The following is a 7,212-nucleotide window of genomic DNA, read 5'->3' on the forward strand; positions in this document are numbered from 1 at the left end:
CCCAAAGAATACCACTGAAGTGTCATTTCAATATTTCTTATCATATTTCCTTCGAAGTCAATATTTCCCAAAGATATTTTTGAGGAATTCTAATCCATTAAGATCTTCCTTGAAAAATGATGTGAGGAAAATATATTTGGGAAATACTACATACTTCATTTCCCTCTTGGAGGGTAATAATGAATATTTAAAGTGCTGTGATTTTCCAAGTTTAAACAATGCAAAATCACCCAGCTTTTCCTAAATATATTTCATTTTGAATCCCCACTTCACACACTGATTTTTTTCCTCTTAAAATTAAACTTATTGACTTTTGTGGTTCCTTGGAACATGTTTTGGGAATTCCTGATATTCATCACTGTTTTTAGGTTTGCCAAAAAAAGTAATTTACACTTAAATCAGTTTTCAAATGCCTAAAGTGGGAGAAACTATGCCTTAGGGGTCTATTAACTCTTTCTAACTTCCTAAAAATCTACTCTAGAAGCAATAAAAATGGTATGAGCATTATACCACATTATAACATTTACATCATGGACCTGGCAGCAACTTTGAAAGCAGAATGAAACAGCTAGGGCTGTCAGCATGGAAAATTTGTGCTACCATCAAGTAACTAGAAAACTAGGGACTATTGCTGAAGGTCCAAAACTGGAAGAGAAAATAATCAAAATATATATTTGACAAATAAATGATAAATCCAGCTTATAATTTTGTATCAGAAAGGACAAATAGAACCAGAAAGGTAACCAAGTGAACAGTGTCCCAGGATGGAAATGTTACCTAGAGAGTGGAGTATGGTTTGGGTTCAGCAGTTATGTTACCAAACTCAGGTCTGGATGCTCATTGCTCGAAAATTAATACTCAGGAGGCAAGTGTTGGTGGGAAGGAAAGTTGCTTTAATCAGAAAAGCTGGTAATCTGGGGAGAAGGCTGGCTCGTGTTCCCAAAACCAACTCCAAAATTTCTGCTCAGCCATAAAAGTTTTTAAAGGGAAAAGTGGAAGTAATCTCAGTTAATAATGGAGATAGGAGATCAGAATCTCCCACTGCGTGCAGACTTGTCAACTCCTTGTGATCTTTCTTTAAATGTTATCTTGTTCACACAATTTGTTCACAAGATTGCTGAAGGGGAAGCTAAGGAAGAGATCTGGTCATCTGTTAATTATTTATTCTTCATTTCTACTTCTTTGATCTACGGAAAGAACCAATATGCAAGGTATTGTGTGATCAAAAGATTTGAAAGGTGCTTAGGCTGGAGATGAGTAGAGCATGGGGGTGCCTGGTTTAAAGTTAGGTTAGTTACAATATAGCTTTGCTAAAGAGACAAGACAAAAGGGGCCTCCTGCAGAGAGCTGTTTCCTGCAAAGAGCTCTTTCTGCCAAAAGCTGCCTACAAATCCGCACTTGTCAGAACATCATTTCATTTCTATGGGTTTAGGGGTGAAGGTCCGTCTTCTGTAACTCCTTCATGCTGAAATAGGGTGCCATATTCTTAGAGTGGAAGATGTCAACATGGGTCTGTAGCGTCTCTTTGCTGACTATTTTAGTTGCCTGCTTACATATACTGGCAGGACAAGCTACAATTATTTTGATACCCACAAAGATTTAGATTATTATGAGCAATAGTGTTAATTCCATTCTCTTAAGGCCAGTTCTTGGAATTGTGCTAGCCATAGACACAGTACTGCTCAAGATGGAGCAGCTTGTCTCATGGCTGCAGTCTGGTCATAATGCAGTTAGCTTTTTCCCTCTGGTGGCAGTTATAGTACCTGTAAAATGACTCAGGAATGTGCATCAGACACTGAAAGATTCTGTAACTCTATTGTCCTAATCATTAACTGCTTGAGCCTGCTCTTTTGGGAGACTTTATCTTTTCTACAAATAAGAGGCAGGGGACGTGGTGGGGCCTTTGTACTTGGGGACACCCAGGGTTCTGCTCGGTTCCAGTTAGAAGACTGAGTTTATTGTCTGATTACTCCACAGTCTCTGGTCTCTTTCTCTGTTGAGGATATTAAGAGATGCAACAGAGGCCACAAATATTCTGGTGGAAGCCTGCTTTTCTGTTGGTCTGGACATCAAGTACAATACTGTAGCCAGGATGAGACCCAAAACTCCCACTGCCAGCTGTGCACGTTGGTGAGTTACTCAACTACTGCTTTCATTTCCTCATGTATAAATGGAGATGATAAACTTCTCAGGTTCCTATTACCTTAGAGGAGATATATATGAAAGTGCATAAAACAGGGGCATATTAGGCTTTCTAAAATAATAACAATTATTCTTGTTGCTTATATTATTAGTAGTATTATAAGAATTTAAAGATATGTAAATTATTTCCCAGATAGCCAAATATACAACCATCTTCCAAAAACTTTCCTACTCTATTGGACACAGATTTTACTATTAGAAACTGCCCAGAAATATATACCAGTTGCAATTTACTTTAAAGCATTTATATTTTAAGAGATTATTACATGAATTCTTCAAATAATAACTGAGAATTTAAATCTCTTTTAATTTTTCCAGTTTACACATTAATATCTTACGGAAACTTGAGTAGTACAACAGCCCTATTAAGTTACTTATTTTCTTTTTTTTTTTTAACATCTTTATTGGAGTATAATTGCTTTACAATGGTGTTTTAGTTTCTGCTGTATAACAAAGTGAATTAGCTATACATATACATACATCCCCATATCCCCTCCCTCTTGCGTCTCCCTCCCACCCTCCCTATCCCACCCCTCTAGGTGGACACAAATCACCTGAGCTGATCTCCCTGTGCTATGCAGCTGCTTCCCACTAGCTATCTATTTTACATTTGGTAATGTATATATGTCCATGCCACTCTCTCACTTCGTCCCAGCTTACCCTTCCCCCTCCCCGTGTCCTCAAGTCCATTCTCTATGTCTGCATCTTTATTCCTGCCCTTCCCCTAGGTTCTTCAGAACCATTTTTTTTTTTTTTTTTTTAGATTCCATATATATGTGTTAGCATACGGTATTTGTTTTTCTCTTTCTGACTTACTTCACTCTGTATGACAGACTCTAGGTCCATCCACCTCACTACAAATAACTCAATTTCATTTTTTTTTATGGCTGAGTAATATTCCATTGTGTATATATATATATATATATATATATACCACATCTTCTTTATCCTCTGTTGATGGATATTTAGGTTGCTTCCATGTCCTGGCTATTTTAAACAGTGCTTCAGTGAACATTGGGGTGTATGTATTGAGTTATGGTTTTCTCCAAATATATGCCCAGGAGTGGGATTGCTGGATCATATGGTAGCTCTATTTTAGCTTTTTAAGGAACTTCCATACTTTTCTCCATAGTGGCCGTACCAATTTACATTCCCACCAACAGTGTAGGAGAGTTCCCTTTGGTGGTTAAAAAAAAAAAAAAAGTGTTTTTTTCATATTGCTATTATAAATTGGGCTCACACTTACAATATTCTAACTAGATGTTATTTATATATAAACATTACTGACTTTTGCCTGGTCAGTTTGTCACCAGGTTGGTGAGTGTTGTGTCAAATAGCTTTAACCAAGGAGGTCGATGGAAGACCCGGACCAGCAATCTCAGTCCTTGTGATAGCAAGCAAAGAATTGCAGACTACCACTTTGGGCTTAAGCGCAAAGCAAAGTTTATTAAAGCATAGTTACACTCTCAGAGGGAGAGCGGGCTGTTTCTGTGAAGTGAAACCAGCCCTCCTGAACAGGCTTAAGGGTGTTTATAAGGAGTGATTTGCAAGGAGATAGGGTGCGATCATGGGTGAGTGACAGGGGATCAGTATTTGATTGACAGTCCTGAGTTGTGTAACAAGTTCATTATTGTGCATGCCCTTACCCTTGATTTGCTAAGACAAGCACACCTGGGGGCAGGGAGATGGGAGAGCAAAACCACATGCAGATTTTATTATAGTGATGGTGTAATGAGTTTGGGTTTACTATAGGTGATATGCCTGTCTGGTCTGGGCGTGCTCAGCCTGGGGAAGTTCCCTCGTGTTACTGTGCTCCCTCTTATCAGGATAAAAGTTGCCCACCACGCGACCATAGTTTCACCCATTCTGGGTGGGGTCAGAGATGGGTCCCCAGATGGTTGGGGTATGATTCAACTACTCCCCTCTTGTCTTTTCACCACTGTTGCCTCCTTGCTGCTAATGTCTGACTAACTACCTAACAATTTCATATTCTACCACCTAAATAAGTGTTATTGTTTGTGTTAATCTTATCACTGATTCTCTAAGGAAAGGGTTAGCAAACTTTTTCTGAAAGAGCCAGATAATAAATACTTTAGGCCTCCTTGGCAATGACTTTCCTATCACAAATATTTAACTCTATTGTTGTAGTACAAAAGCAGGCACAGACAATACGTAAATCAATGACCATGGTTGTGTCCCAGTAAAACTTTATATACAAAGACTTGATTTTACAAAACAGAAGACCAGGCTGCTAGCCATAGTTTGCTGACCCCCTGTCCTCAGTTGCCAGTAATAAGTGGCCATCTGGAAAAAAGTCTTTTTATTTTTTGTCCAGTTGCTACAACTCTGCTAGTTTGTGGTTGGTTGTGTTCTGTTCATTTTGTTTAATCTTTTGTCTGAGTGTGTTCATTAACACAGGAGTCCCCAACCCTTGGGCTGTGGACTGGTACCCATCTGCCACCTGTTAGGAACCAGACCTGCACAGCAGGAGGTGAGCGGTGGGTGAAGAAGTGAAGCTTCATCTGCCACGCCCTATCACTCCCCATTGCTCGCATTACCACCTGAACCATTGCTTGCATTACCACCTGAACCATCTCCCTTGCCCCCATCCGTGGAAAAATTGTCTTCCACAAAACCAGTCCCTGGTGCCAAAAAGTTTGGGGACTGCTGCATTAACACCTCCAATCAGTGCTAAATATTAGAAGAGATAATGGGCATCCTTACCTTTTGTATCTCCTTAGTGGGAATGCCTCTAGTGTTCCTCAATAAGTAAAATGCTGGCTTTAGGATTGAGGCATACATTTGTTACTATGTAAAGCAAGTATCCATCAACTCCTATTTTATTGTTTTTTTCAGAGATATGTATTGAATTTTATAAAAGACCCTTTCAACATCTACAAGGATAATCATGAATTTTCTATTTGGATCTATTAACCTAGTAAATTATAGTCAAAAGATTTATGAATATTAAACTAATCTTACATAATTTATTATGCATAAATATGCTTAAGTGAGATTGGTAATTTTATGTGAGTAAGTGTGCATATATATGTTTAGGCATTAATGTTAACTTTGCTTCATATAAAGAATCTGAATGTTATTCTATTTTCATATACTCTGGGAAAATGTAAAATAATATTGTGATTATGTTTTTTTGAAAACTTGATAGAGTTTTCTTGTAAAATATTCTAAGGCTGGAGATGGTTTGCATGGAGTAGTTTTGTAAGAATTTTCTCCATTCCAGCAGCTGAATACTGATTCTTTTTCTTTTTTTTTTCCTTAGGTAGTTTTGTAAGGATGTCATCTACTCTTTTGTTTACTTTGAAAGTCCTTATAATTTTCTGGACAAGCAATAATAGGTTATTCTTTTTAGGCAAAAGTGGTTGAGTTGTTTTATTACATTTCTTTGAGATCTTCTCCAGTTGTTATATTTAAGTAGTTTTTGTTTTATTTGGAATGTCTTCTGCCTATATGATTCTTTTTGTTTTGTAGAATCTTTAATTTCCTTCTTTTCCTTCACTAAGTCTTTAAATGCCTCCTCCTTTGACTTCATCCTTCCTTTGTCTTTAAAGTGGTGCCCTAAGACTGACATTTTCAGTGCCTTGAAATTTCAAAGCTTCCTGTTGCCTTGTCAGTAATCTTTCCTCAGACCCATCAGTCTCAGATCTGTTCTGAATCTTGCCCATCAGGGTATGCTTCTCTCTTTCTAAGAGTGATTTCACCGGTTTTCTGCCTATGTTAGGCTTCTGGAGCCGTTTTCTTTACCCAGACTCTTCCTAACCCTCTTTTTCGGCATATGAGTCAGAGCTGGCTCTGCTTAAGTTATTTATTGCAATAGTTCTATATAAGTTCAACTTTGTAGCATTATCTTTCTATCAGTTATGTATTAGGTATGGATTATGGTCAGTTGTATTTGCTATTGTTGATATGTATGATTTTTGAAAAGCTGAGTTAGCTCCTATTGTCCTATGGAAACATTACATTCTTTACTATTGTATATACAGTTTTCATATATATATTTTAAAGTTTTTTTCTCTATTTCTTTCAGATGTTTGTTTTGTTAAGTCATAAATTTTCAATGTGCATTAACTTAGTTTGAGGAAATATGGTCATGAAACAGTCTAAAGAAAATGTAATTAACATTGGCAAGACCTTTGGCCTCTGAAGCAACTTTTGATAATTACATAAATCATACTTAACCATGATGTTAGAACTTGTTGAGTAGAATATTAAGATGGTCAGGACATAATATCTTTTGTTCTCACTTCACTTGTGAGGTTTTGGCTCATCCCCACTTGAAATTTTAATTTGCAGGAGTAATAATCTATGAACTAAAAACACTGTTGGATCATGAGACCTAGATTCTAATAACCACTCAGGGCTAGACAGCTAGCTGTGTATGCTTCACAATCATGAACCTTGGCTTTATCAGAATAAAGTTATTGGTTGGTGTGGTGGGATGATGAAATCCAACTCTAAGAGTCTAAGTTTTTATATTGTTTTTGATGGTGTGTGTGCTACAATTACTTCTTTTCATTGATCGTGGTTGGGACATTCACCAGCAAATGACCTCAGATCTTTTTGCTCTTGATGGAATGACTGATCTCCCCAAATATCCCTGCAGTTATTCATCTAAGAATAGGTCACAGAACAGAATGCCCTGAGGTGAATAGTGCTTCAGTACCTGTGGCCATTGGCCATCACTTGCAAGTTCTTGATTATTCATTTTTGCAATCATTCTCTCTATCTCAATCTCACTCTCTACCTTCTGTTTCTTTCTCCTCCTTCTTCCTCATTTTATTTGTCTCTTTTCCTCTCCTATGTGAAAGAAACACAAAGAAAGATAAAAGCAAGAATAATTTTTCTACTATGTAATTTAAACAGGCACTGAGAGTGTGGTGGGGGCTACTGCTCATGTTAAAGTGCAGCCCTTTTGCCTGCCTGCCACCTTGCTAATTGGATCATCAGTTAACTTGACCTTCCATTTGCTTCAATCTGTATCCTTGGATC

The 7,212-nt window shown here is 37.5% G+C and overlaps 1 long non-coding RNA gene across 1 annotated transcript in view; it reads left to right on the plus strand.

Moving 5' to 3' along the window:
- Positions 1–7,212, plus strand: part of LOC309611964 — a 112,492-nt gene that overhangs the window by 46,345 nt on the left and 58,935 nt on the right. The gene's annotated exons all lie outside the window — the stretch shown is intronic.

Source organism: Balaenoptera borealis, assembly GCF_965194805.1.
Source record: "Balaenoptera borealis genome assembly, chromosome: 15".
In the NCBI taxonomy this organism is placed as follows: domain Eukaryota; kingdom Metazoa; phylum Chordata; class Mammalia; order Artiodactyla; family Balaenopteridae; genus Balaenoptera; species Balaenoptera borealis.